Source organism: Uloborus diversus, chromosome 7 (assembly GCF_026930045.1).
Source record: "Uloborus diversus isolate 005 chromosome 7, Udiv.v.3.1, whole genome shotgun sequence".
In the NCBI taxonomy this organism is placed as follows: domain Eukaryota; kingdom Metazoa; phylum Arthropoda; class Arachnida; order Araneae; family Uloboridae; genus Uloborus; species Uloborus diversus.
Window position 1 is genome coordinate 53,389,489 of NC_072737.1, and position 13,574 is coordinate 53,403,062.

The window sequence follows — 13,574 nt, forward strand, 5'->3', positions numbered from 1 at the left end:
TGTTTAAAAAAGAAGACAATGGATCAAATTCTTAGTTAAAAATAATGTGAAAAATGATTTTTTTTTATGTCAGTTAAACAGTGTTATGTAATTTTTCTTTAAAATAGTTTTTTTCGAAGTCTGCTTACTTAAGAAGTTACTTTGCTTATTACTCATATCATCCGGACTTCCGATCATCCAGATTGCCTTTCGTCTAAGTTAAAGCCCATATACATACGAGTCGACGCATCAGCTGAAGATTAGCCATTTTGGATCGGAGCGCGTGTTTGAGTGGTTGTCTTTCTGGCGAGTTATCGCGTTTGGTGATTGTTCACAGTAAGCAATTATTAGCGGCTCGTGAATCGTTTATTAAATCAAATATTATTTTCGGCAAATTTGACGAAATCCGAAACTTTGCTGTACCCTAAGAGTGCAACAATGAAAAATCCGATCCAAAATGACTAAACTTAAACTGATGCGTCGTCCTATAAATATTAGCGGCTCTAGTCTAAGTTAGTCAGGATAAACAAGGCTGTACTGTATTTCACTTAAAAAGAGAAAACCAATGTTTCTACTTTTACGTGTAATTAATTACGTAAAGAAAGCAAATATATCGGAAAAGTGACTCTTCTGTTACTAAACAAATTTCAGTAACATCAAAACATCGCTTGTAACAACTCATATTTCATCTTGAGCGTGATGAAAACAACTTATAATCACACCAAAATCTCGAAGATTACAATAAATTATCTCTAATTCTACCGCAACCTCCAAAGTTTCGGAACAACCGTCTAAATTGCAGCAACCAACTCCTCGATAAAAATAAGAGAAAATCCATTTTTCGTTATTAGCCTTGTGTCGTGTGTATTTATGGGTTTTAAAGGAGGGAACGCAAATTATGTAAATAAGACTTACTTAAAGGTTTGCGTGAGTCTAGTATTTCTACGGGTGGAACCCGAACATCAAGTCTTACATTATTAAAGAAAGCGAGAAAGTAAGAAAGTGGATCAAAACTTCAGCTTTTCGCGCACTTTTAGATTACTCCTCATTTTGTAACTATAACATTTAGGGATGGTTTAAAAATTGCTCGTGATTTCAGCAATATATATCCTTTTGCTCCTGTTGCTGTCATTTTGAGCCATATTTCATCTAAATCAATATGAGCCATATTTATCTCTAATTAGATAGCAGCTGACTACGAATTGAAAACAAGCACTTTTATATGTTATTTTATTTATTCAAAACATATTAGGGCAGCTTAAGAACGCCTTAAGTAGTAAAGGTTAATATTGGCAAGCATATAAGCCTAAAAAAGGATAATAAATAAATGATTGGCTTTGTACTGTCATGTAAAAGATGTTTAAATATTGCAGTAGTGCGCAAATTTGCAAATTAACTTCAGGTATGTGCTTCGGGGTTACAAAAACCCCTTTTTCAATGTGAGAGATGTGTTCTGACAGATAAAAGACATCCAAAATAAATACATAAATAAATGATTACTTTTGAGTTGTCATGTAAAAGATGGTTAAATATTGCTGTATTGCACAAATTTGCAAATGAATTGCAAATACGTGTTTTGGGGTCCGAAGAAGACTGTCCAGTGTACGAAGCCTGCTTAGCTTACATATCGCCGTCGTAGCACGGGTTTTTGCAAGCTAAACGAGCAGATGACAAAGCAAAAAATTTTCTTTTGAAAAGAAGTAATCAAAATACATCAATAGGGCATCAAGCACAATTGGCAGTAATGCTTAAAACAAAAATCACGTCTCTATTACGAAGCCTTTACAGTTTCGACGCATTTGCCTTTATTCTTATAAAAATCGTAAATAAGCAATGACTAATGAATAATTGACTTATCGTAACTTACATGAGGCAAACACCAAAAATATCTTTTTTTTTTTTTTTTGCATCATACGTAAAAACGTTAACAACAACAACCGCCAATGTTCTTTTTTTTTTTTTTTTTTTTGAAACGAAAAAATTACAGGATTTTTTCCATTTGGTATTGTCCAACAAAAATCTGAATTGAATAAAATGCAACTGAATTTTAATTTATTTCTAAACTACCTTGCATGAAATAAAAATTATATGAATAAGTTTTCTGCTAGTTTCAAGTAAAATGAATTTTGGAATAGTTAATTGATATTTCCTATTAAAATAAACATTCGACTAATGCATAAATCTTTTCAACCGCATTGCTTTTAGACATGATTTGCTTGAAGTGTCTATAAATCCAGTTTTCCAACGTATTTAAAGGTGATATGTTATTTTAATTTGATATGTGAAAGAAATAGAGATTAGTTAAAGCTCGTTATCTTTTAAAAGATAGATTTTTGAATTATTCAGAAAATATTACCAAAACCTGCATTTTAAAATACAAATGAGATTTTTATTCATAAGTAATATTACATTCGCACAAGAGTGCGTTTGTTATAAATTATCTAAATGAATTTTTAAAAATATTTCTATGGTTTTCATAATTTCAGAACCAGTTAGTATATATTATTAAATATGAGTTTCATGGAATGAACTTATGTTTAAGAGAAGTTTTTGGTCTTACTGAGTTTTAGTTGCTATTCATTTAGGTGCCCACAAAACTTCGTTGCCACCCCCGAAAGTTTCTGATTGGAAAGAGCTATAGTTTAAATGTTGGGTCTAGGTATAGTCAAGTTGCCATGCACTGCCCAATGAAACCACTTACAGCGTCACCTGGTGGCAAAGCTCCGAGTTAGCGTTCATATCTCAGAAACGTCAAGAGATACGGGAAATAACACAATAACAAAATTTGATCAGCATCATCAAGTTAAGAAAAAGAATTTGTTCATAGTTATGTTGAAAATAGTAGGCGTAATATGCGCCTTTGTTTGATAGCGTTGAACAAAACTGCACTTGTTGGAAATGAGTCTGATCTGTTTGAAACGCTTAGTAGACTGCACTTGTTGGAAATGAATCTGATCTGTCTGAAGCGCTTAGTAGACTGCACTTATTGAAAATGAGTCTGATCTGTTTGAAACGCTTAGTAGACTGCACTTGTTGGAAATGAGTCTGATCTGTTTGAAAAGCTTAGTAGACTGCACTTGTTTGGAAATGAGTCTGATCTGTCTGAAACGCATAGTAGAATGTATTTCAGCACCATGTCAGGTTACAAGCTGGCATAAGAATAGGTAAATACTGTTTCAAAGTTTCCGAAATGTGGGTGGAGGTATTGCTTACGCTCGTTGTGTGATGTATTTTCTCCGAAAAACGTCCAAGGGGTCAAGAGAAAGCATAGGGCATTCTACGTAACCACCGTATCCAACGACTGATAGCAGCTCCAAGCTACTAGAAAAGCAAATAAACAACATCATAAAGTAAAACTTTAATGCCATCTTTTCTAAGAGTATCAAAACCTATGCAGCCTGAAAATTTGTAACTTATTTTGAAGCAACATACCAGTTTTGTTAATACTGTATGCATTGTAATTTTAAAAACTTCTCTTTAATTCTGTACCTCAGAGCCTGCCTAACGTAAGTCCGAAAATTGCGATTTTTCGTTTATTAGTGCATTGTATGTAAAAGCCTACTTCTCATTGAGCCATATGAACGTAATAATGGAAGCACATAAAAATCTCGACTTTGATTTTACCTCGAAAGCAAAATGTCTCTCAAACTGAAACGGCCAAGTTCATTTTGAGGTATGCTTGGTTTCGCATACATAAATGAGCTGATGTGTTCCTCCAATTTAATGTCATTTCCCCATTACAGGCAATTGTAACGTGATTCAATGGTTTGCTTTCGAAATATCACCAACAGTGGCCAAATTGAAACACATTAAAAAAAAAGTCGCCTAATTTGTCGCCAAGTTGTCGACGAAACTTTGCGACCAAAAGACTGACGATATATCCCCCAGTGTCCGCCAATCTATAACACCACTTGAGTTTACATCGAAATTAACAATGATTTCCCTGCAAAAAGGGTCAAACGACCCCTTTAGAAACACCCGAATGCAACCAAAAGGGGAGGTGCACAACTAGACCCCACTAGGAGTCTACGTACCAAATTTCAACTTTCTAGGACTTACCGTTAGTTGAGTTATGCGACATACATACGTACATACAGACGTCACGAGAAAATTCGTTGCAATTTATTCGAGAATCGTCATTATGGATATTTCGCGTGTCTATACATTCTTAGGCACTCATCCACGTGTGGCCGAATCGAAAAAAAAACTCAATATTCATTCGGGGGTGAGTAAAATGGAAATTAAGGTCGATTTTTGAGTGAAAATTTTTTTTGAGATTACAACACTTGCTTTTTTGTAAAAGGAAGTAAAAAGCTTCAAGACATATTGAAAAAAGTCAAACTCAAAAAAAAGTATACTGTACTATACTGTGGTAAAGTATGAAAATTGAGTTGCATAATTGGGTTGTAAACTGCTGATTTAAGTGAATCTGTAGCTCCCATTGTTTTATAATATAAATCATCTTTATTTGGCTAAAAAATATGGCTTAATGATTTCGTTTGTATTTACAATGGAGTTTCTTCGTAGCTACTGAAGTCATACTTTTGCTTTCTAGCTAATGGTAAATTGGCAGGATGTCAGAATATGACGTCATGAGTTATAGCACGCACGACTGTTAATTTAACCAGAAATAAAATCTATTTTTAGGTTTTTTTTCCTTCAAAAATTTTAAACTAGTGTGTTGAGCTCGCCACGAAATTATTTTTTATGCATCGCATTTGAATTCCACATTTGTAAGATGACGGCAGCACAACTCCCCGGTTAAAACAATTGGGTCGTTTCCAAAATTTTAAAAGTATTTTTTTCTGAAAGAACATGCTTAAAAACATAGGATCTGACCTTTTTAAAATGATTTGTTTAAGTTTAATATTTTAAAAAAATTACTTAAATCGGTGCGCTTTCATTGTTTATGCTTCTGCTGATGACATCACAAATGATGAAATGATATTCTGTGTTGCCATTCACAAAACAAAATATTTAGTTCCCATCTTTACTCACGTGTATTGGCAACGATATAACGATATGGTTGATAGCAAGCGTAGAGCGCAATTTTAATTCGCTTCTTGATTATCATAACGTGGAAACGCGATAGAAAGATGCGCAAAAGAGCATCATTTGTGACGTCATCAGGACCACGCCATGTTTGAAAAATTGGACATTTTAAAAATTTATTTAAAAAATAACTGTTAGGGAAATTAAAGTATTTCCTGGTACCATGTTTTTTTTTTTTTTTTTGAATACTCTATCAATTTCAGTGACAAAAAGTACTACTTTTGACTGAAGGAAACAACCCCATTAGCGCTAAAAGTTATTCAGTTCCCGTCTAGGATCTGTCAGTATAAAAATTTTGCTTATATGCCGACCTTTTGCTATTGCTTCAAACTTAGTCAACAAGTAGTTCAAACTCAACAGTCACTTTACAAATGAAACGTTCAATTGCGCCGTTGTCTTGAGTGTTTGGCGATAATGGATCGAAGAACTTTTTTTTTATAATCAATTTCTAATAGAGCGGAAAACTTGCGCATTAGCATCCTAATAACAAGAAAAATATTTTAAAATATTTTCAATAACTTTTGAAATCGCGCAAGAGCCCTCAAGTTGAGAGAAAATGGAAAAAATCGGCAAATTTAAAGAATTATAGTTTTTCAAAAAATAATTTACTTCATTTCTAATAGCATGCAATCTAAATAATACAATGTTGCTGAAATGACTCAGGATTCACCAAGGGCAGGTCCGACACTTCAAAATTTTTCCGGGAGGTGGGGGGGTCAAAAAGTGCAAATTCAAAGGAAGTTTCAACGGAAAACAGCAAAAAACTCGCCCACCCAAATGTAAATGCATTTATTTCTGATATTCTATTCGAAAAACATTCTGTTTAGTGGGAATAAAAAAAAACAATACAGCGGAAATGAAAACAAGTTGAAAACAAATAAATTAATTCATTATGTAATCTAGAAATAAAGGTATTTTCGGTGAGCCTATTGAGAATATTTACACCACATAACACGATTTTTTCTTGATAACTGATATAATCTTCTAATTGCTTCTACCTTTAAAACATGAAGAGACTTGTTTTTTTGTAAAAAATTCGTTTTTGTAGTCAAGACCATGAAAAGTTGAAATTTGAGTGGAATATACAAACAAATTTTTAAAGTTTTTCTTATTATAAGACAGAAAGAAAACTTACTACAATAAATAAATAGAATATGTCAACCACAATTAAGCAAATTAATGGTATGGCGCCTAGAAGTAAGCGGTTCTTAATTCTTAACCAACGAAAACACTAGATCCAACTTTTGATTCCGAAAGCTTTGAGAACAGATGTTATAGAATCTTGAATGCTACTTATTCACTTGTTCCTTATCCAACACTGCCACAAACTACATTATGAGTGTCAGATTTATTTACAAAAGCTCGCAGCTTTCGCAGCTTTCGAATGCATACAAGTAGATCCTACACTGTTCAAAATTTAGGAAACTATTAAGAGTAACTGTTACTGTCAAATAAACTGTTTACAGTACAGAAAAAATTTCCAGTAACTTGTACCAAAAAAAATAAACGATTTCCAATTGCAAAACTAAATGACTTACAATGCGAAGCAGATAACACCGTATTTCATCTCACTCGAAGTGTACCAAACTGGTATAGTAGTCAGCAAAGCCGCCTGCCAATGCGAAAGTCCCGAGACTGAACCTGTTGCTCGTATGTTGCGTTTTTACACTCTAGTTTATTATACTTAAAAATTTTGCAGTAAAATTGGATTTTACGGTAAAAGTTACTGGCAACAAGGATGCCAGTAACTTATACCGTAAAATTTCAGGATTTATTGAAACATTGTATGTTTTCCCCCCACAGGAAACACCGTGAGTATAGGCCAATATCGTCAATAGTAGCGTGCTTTAGTGTTCGTGATTTGGATAGATGAAGGCTGAGATGTGTACTAAAAATATGTTCGACAACTATATTTTGCAGAAGAATTTACAGTCGGAATTACGAAATACTTAAGTTCTTCTTCTTTTTGCTGACTGAGTACTAAAGCAAAGAGTATCTTTATAAACAAAATTTCAAATTTTGAGGTGAAAAAAATAAAGAAATTATGATATGCCCAATATACTGGACCGGACATAAGTTTTAAAACAATTATTTCATCTAAAAAACGATGAAACATCATGCAAATTTAAATGTAAAATGCTCTCTCAACAATAATAAAACATAACACAGCATTTGAAATGATAAATGTAAGATCATTATATCTTTTAAAAATTAGAAGAAAAAAACTCGCCTTAGTGACGAGAAAATATGGTTGGGAAAACGTGTCAATCCCAATCCTAATTTGAGAGTGTAGTCTATTCCAAAACTCTTGTATAGATAATAATAAACAAAATGTAAAGAGTTTGAATACAAACATTATCAAGCAATTTAATCAATAATTAAATGATAAGCAGCCGTTCAAAGTTCTTGCCCGGTATGTTGGACAACAGATTTGAAGAGGGGAGATATAAAGAAAAGAATGAAAATCATGAAATATCTATGCAATCACAACTGCCACAAATACGAATTAACAGAGTACTCTTTTCAACATACTTAATGCTCAATTAAACAGAAAGATAATACTGTCAAAGCATTAACAAAACTTTTTTGAAAACTTCTTAGTGCGGAATTTTTTACACATAGGTCTGAAAAAATAGTCATGAAAATATACTAAGGAACATAAACTTATATTAGCGAAAAATAATTAGATGAATTCATGATTGTTTAACATTGATTTTAAATCCAATCAGTTTCAAATTGCAGCAAGCAGGAATTTCTAAAATTGTTCACCTCTTAACCAGGGTGTATAAAAAGTTTATCAGGTGGAGGAAAAATATAATTTAGATTGACAGTAAATGTAGCTTAACTATTTATTTTTTCTTGCTGATTTAATATATTTTTCTACAACTCTTCGTGACGCCAACAATAATTGTTGTGTTGGTCATTTTCAGAATGTATGAACCTATTACAGCTTGCTAATTTCTCAGAGGAAGGGTAATGTATAGCTGGTTTTCCTGTGTTTAAAAAAGAGAAAACGACTGTGAAGATGAATACGGAAATGGTAGTCAAGAAATAATAGGAGAGGTTTCCGCTTTGTTTTCTTTCTTGTTAGTCTGGTGAAAGTAAATTTCTAACTAAAGTTTGCAAAAAGCACCATTGCTGAAAAACTACTTGACTGACTGTTAATACTGACTGTTATTGATTGAAATCAGTAACACTCGGGTTGATAGTCTCAAAGATCTCCAGAGTTTGTACTCGTTTTTTTTTTTTTTTTTTTTTTTTTTTTTTTTTGAGCAATCACGATTGTTTATTGTTTTTATTTGACTGTTTTGAATTCCTATCATTTTATTTTCCCACCAGCACTCACTGCTAGCACCACCGTCGCGTCGACCGGCCTCACGATGCTGCTCCTCTTGCGAAAACCGTCTCCAGGTTGCGTCCATACACACACACACATGCCTGCGCACAGACACAAACACGCACTCCTACACACGCACACACATACATACACTCATGCCTGCACACAGAAAGAAACACATATGCCTACACACACACACACACGAACGCCTGCACACACACAGCACTGCATACACAACACGCACGGCATACACACGCATACATACACATACACACGCACCCATACACATGTGCCTACACCAACACACACGCATGCGCCTACACAAACACACACACATGCGCCTACACAAACACACACACATGCGCCTACACAAACACACACACATGCGCCTACACAAACACACACACATGCGCCTACACAAACAGACACGCGCATTCATACACACACACGCTCGTGACTGCGAGAAACACAATTTGAATTCAAGATGCCAAAATTCAAATTAATATATATATATATATATATATTGTAAGTCACATATCTCCTATTCTCTCCTTGATTGACGCTTTATAGAGTAAGAGCCCATGAGTACCAGATCTACGTCATAGTATAAAGACCCAAAGTTTTTCTGCGTGAGCACATCACGGTAAGTAAGAAAAGTTCGCTATTACTTCAGCTCAGTCGCGCTGGCTTCGGGCGGAAACAAGTAGAAAAAGGTGCGTCAAAATCCGAGTCATTCCATGTCAAGTAACCTCGTCGTCTCCACGGGACCAACTCCGATTTGAACGAAATTTTATAGAGGTGCAAACATGACTTCAAAGCTAACCTAAAGAAATTTTCAGCTTCAAAGACCCAAATCTTGAGGATCTAGGATTAATTAAAAATAGGGCTCCAAAATGGCGGATCAGCTTTGTGAAACAAATTGTCATGTTAATCGTATCTCCCCAGTTGGAGCCTACTTCCTTTTCTTTTTGAGATATCCTAGATCCTCATGATTTTTGTCTTGGTTTGTTTCAAAGGCATGTCTGCACCTCTCTAAAACGTCCTCTAAATCGGAGATGGTTGAATGGGGACCACCCGGTCACTTGACTTGGAATAAATCCATGATGTTTAGTTTTTGCAGTAATTTTATGCATCTTTGCTACCTGGTTCCTGCCAAAGGCAGCGCGATTCAGTTTAAATAATAGCGAACCTTTCTTCCATGCTGCGATGTGCTTAATCAGAAAAATTTTAGGCCTTTATGCTGTGTCAAAGGTCTGGCACTCATGGGGTCTTGGACTATTCTCATAGTAATGCTTAGAATTTCATTTTAACCTTAAATACCAAAGTTCATGTTTTGTCTTTCTAGCAAAAATAGTTAACTGAAGAACGTTTTTTTTCTGCAGATCAGACGTTTTGACTTTGTCATTTCAGTGTATTGTACTCGTATGTATTCAGCATTGAACGTTTTTGAATTTATACTGTTTTTTTTTTAGCTTTTAGCAATTTTCCTTAAGGATATCTCGCTCAAATGTAGGTATTTTCGAAAAAAAAATTCAAATTTTCACTTTACAAGTATTTATCAAAACACTTTCTTCTCTATTTTGTTTACTTTTTCTTTTTAAAAATACTTACTAGTAACGTGAAACAATATTTTTCCTTGTTCAATGAAGCTACTATTGTCATTGCTTACTTTGTTAAATTACTACTATTTTTAATAATACGTTACGTAAAGGTGTTTTAAAGTCGTCAAAACTAATGGTGGGTAAACAATGTCCTATCTTTTTTGTGAAGGGTATTTTATGGTAGGGAATTTTTAGGCACACCTCGAATTATTCTAATAACTGCATGGTTATAGTTTAGCCTTACATACAAAAAGCAGTTGGTAATAAAATCAATAAAAAATAATCATTGGATTATCAAGTGTTGACAAACTCCAACTTGTCAGTACAGGGTCATCATAGAATAGTCAGATCAGTTAATTAATGACTACTAATTTTATAGCTAAAAACTAGAATTCGGTACATGACAGTTAGTAACAAACATCAGTGAAAATGTTTCAAGTAACAAAAACAAAGAGCTTTTATGATTCTTTTTTAGGTTTTTTAAAGAGCTTGAATGGGAAAAAATGTGCACCAAGTCAGTAAATGAGCTGAACACGTGGCCAACACTCAACAAATGTCAAACGCAACATTTATTTTTATTTTTATTTATTTTTTTTTTCAGTTTCTGTTGCTAATTCTCATAAATAAAAATTTTTAGAACTTTATTTTGAGCACAAATTACGAACTTTTCATTCCCTAGTTGGTCTACTCCTCTAGTTTTTAAATTTAAAACTCGATAAACAAGGTGCAACGTTGACCCTATATACTGAAGTACTGTGCCTTAAAGAATTTACCACAGTGTTGAAAACACTCCTACCGTTATTTGATACAAAGGCACAAATAATGTTCGAATTTAAATTTCCTTAAGTTAAGACTTTAACAGACAATACCTATAGAAAACAGTTGAAACTTTAAGGGACAGTCCCGGCGAAGGGCGAAGACATCACGAGATCTGTGCTTGCAAATGGAACCGAAGGTAATGACGAATAGAGGTAATTTTCCGGTGTAAATACTGGGTGGCACATCCTTTTCGCACGAATCACACCCCACCCGGTGCTCTTAAAACATGGATGGCGATGGCGCTGATTTTTGATTACCGAAGCGGGAACCTGGGGGAGGGGGTGGGTAATGGATTAAAAACTCTCCAACGGCACCTCTTCTTCTGGAGCGATAAAGATAGGGACAATCGATTCAGACCTGAAATCGGAGTGAATTCAAATCGATTTGCAGAGGGACTCCAGGTGAGAAGCTCCTCCGTTACCGATTCTTCGATGAAAGGGGATGGAGGGGGGTGGTTAATTATAGTCTATGAGGAGAGCGTGACTTATTCGATTGACTGGAAGGGATCGACACCCGATTCGATTTCCCATTCGAATTTTCGCTAAGTCGGCTCGTTTTTCAATGTATCGTTGTTTGTTCTGCTTCATACTGCTTGGGGTGGACGGTTATTGATGGTATTGTGAAGTTACGTTTCTATAATTAACTCCGTAATACCATCGATAGAGTTGTGTATCTTCGAGGGGAATATTCATGTGAAGACGGGTAATATTTCTGAGAAGATGCGCTCCAACAATAATTTATGAGGTCTTTTGAATAGTTGTGAATATTTTGATATTATGTATTTTTGATATTATGTATTGAAAAGTGCCTACAGGTTTTCACGCCATTCTAATCCAATAAAACGCATCTTCTATGTTATTGAGATTATATCAGGGGATCCCAAGCTTGGCGTCACGTCACCCTGAGGTGCCGCAGGAAGAGGGATAGGGTGCAACGAGTTTTTATGATAACAATTATATGTGTAGGGGAGGATGTTGTACTTTGGGATATTTTTCATGCTTTGATTTTTAACATCAGTAATTAAAATCAAATTCAAAATCTAAAAGTTACATTAAAATACCCCAATATATTTCTCTGCAATATATATTTTTTTTAATTTAGGAAGTTTGAAAATAAAATATTGCCAGCCATTTAAAATAAGAGTTCCAAACTGTCTCAAAGTACATCATCCTTTTGTACCTTGGACTTGGGACACGTCCTGTTGTACCTTCAAGATTCAGGAAACAGCCATATAGTTAAACCAATTTTGCACCAAAAAACAAAAATAATAAAATATTTTTCTTTTCATGGTAATGAATTAAATTATGAATAATTAATAATGAATCCAAATAATGAATTAATTAATAATTTTCTCACATTAAATGTGTTTAAAAGACTACATCAGATTTTTTCCATGTTCCTAAACATTTAATTATTAAGATGCATCCATATTAGTGTGGAGGGAAAAAAATATCAGAGCTCCACCTGAATATTATCAGAGTATAATGCTATTCTATAGGAGTTGTAATGTAATGCTTTTTCACTTGGGAAGAAAATCACTTGTACGTTTCGAAACTCTGAAATATTAATTTCTTTCGTCCCACCCTAAAAAGAAGGTGGCCCAGTTTGCAAGCTAAGTCGAGTTAATTCGACTAGCGTTAATAAAAATTCGGTAAAACGGATTTACAGAATTTTATAATTGAAAAAGTTTTACTAGTAAAAAAAATTATTTGTTCTTGTTGGGTGCTTTTTAATTGGACCACTATTGTATAAAAAACTACTATAGTGATACATAGCAAACGTTCTTAAATGTAATGTTTTCTGTTATCTAAATAAGAAATAAGATATATAACTGATAAATAAGTTTAGATTCTGTGTTTAAAATATTTATATTGTGTGCACTAAACCTATTCTGGTTTTGCACGATCGAGTGAAAATGGAAGAAAAACGTTGGTTTTTGGTTTATTTTGTGGCTTTCGGAAAATTTAAAGAAATTACTCTATTGAACTAAAACTTCTAGGAGATATTAATGTTACCTAGAGTTAACATTTACACCTACATGCCATTTCAAAATTATATATTTTATCTTTCGTAAAAAGTGTTCGAAAAAGGTCGATTTTTTGCACTTTTGGACTTTTTTGGGGCGATTTTGGAACCTAAAGACATTATTCTAGGAGGCTAAGATTTTAAAGGTAACTTATTGATGCTAAAAAGAAACTTTTTGTCGTTTCGAAAGTCGAAAATTTGTTTTTGTTTTTTTTTTTTTTCGCTCCACCCTAATGCATATGTTGCACCTTGAGACGTGTCCTAAGGTACAATATATTTTTCAGTCCCAAGGTACAATCACCACGTGGTTAATGAAAAACCAAAATGGTGTTAAATCTAGATGCACTATCATTATTTTCTCACAACCAAACATTTTTAAATACTTTTCTTTTATTACAAAATAATATTCAGTTGATTAGCTTCATAAATACAAAGACAGAAAGTTAAATAAAAATTAAGAAAATATTTACTTTGGAGTAATGAAATTTTATTTTTCTCTTAAAATCATCACTTTAGCTCTTTTGATGCTGATTGTTACTATGGCACCATTTAGTGGTGAAGGTTTCTATTAAAGATTTCAAAAAACATGGCTACCAAAAAAAAAAAAATACTTTGCGGTGTCCCAAGGCACAGTACTCTCTCCTAAAGTAGAATTAGACTAGGGTGTCGTGGAAAATATCTAATTCTTCAACTGGCGTTTTAAATCAGAAAAATTTGGGAGCCCTTGGATTGTATGATACGTACTAGTTTTTTTTAATCTC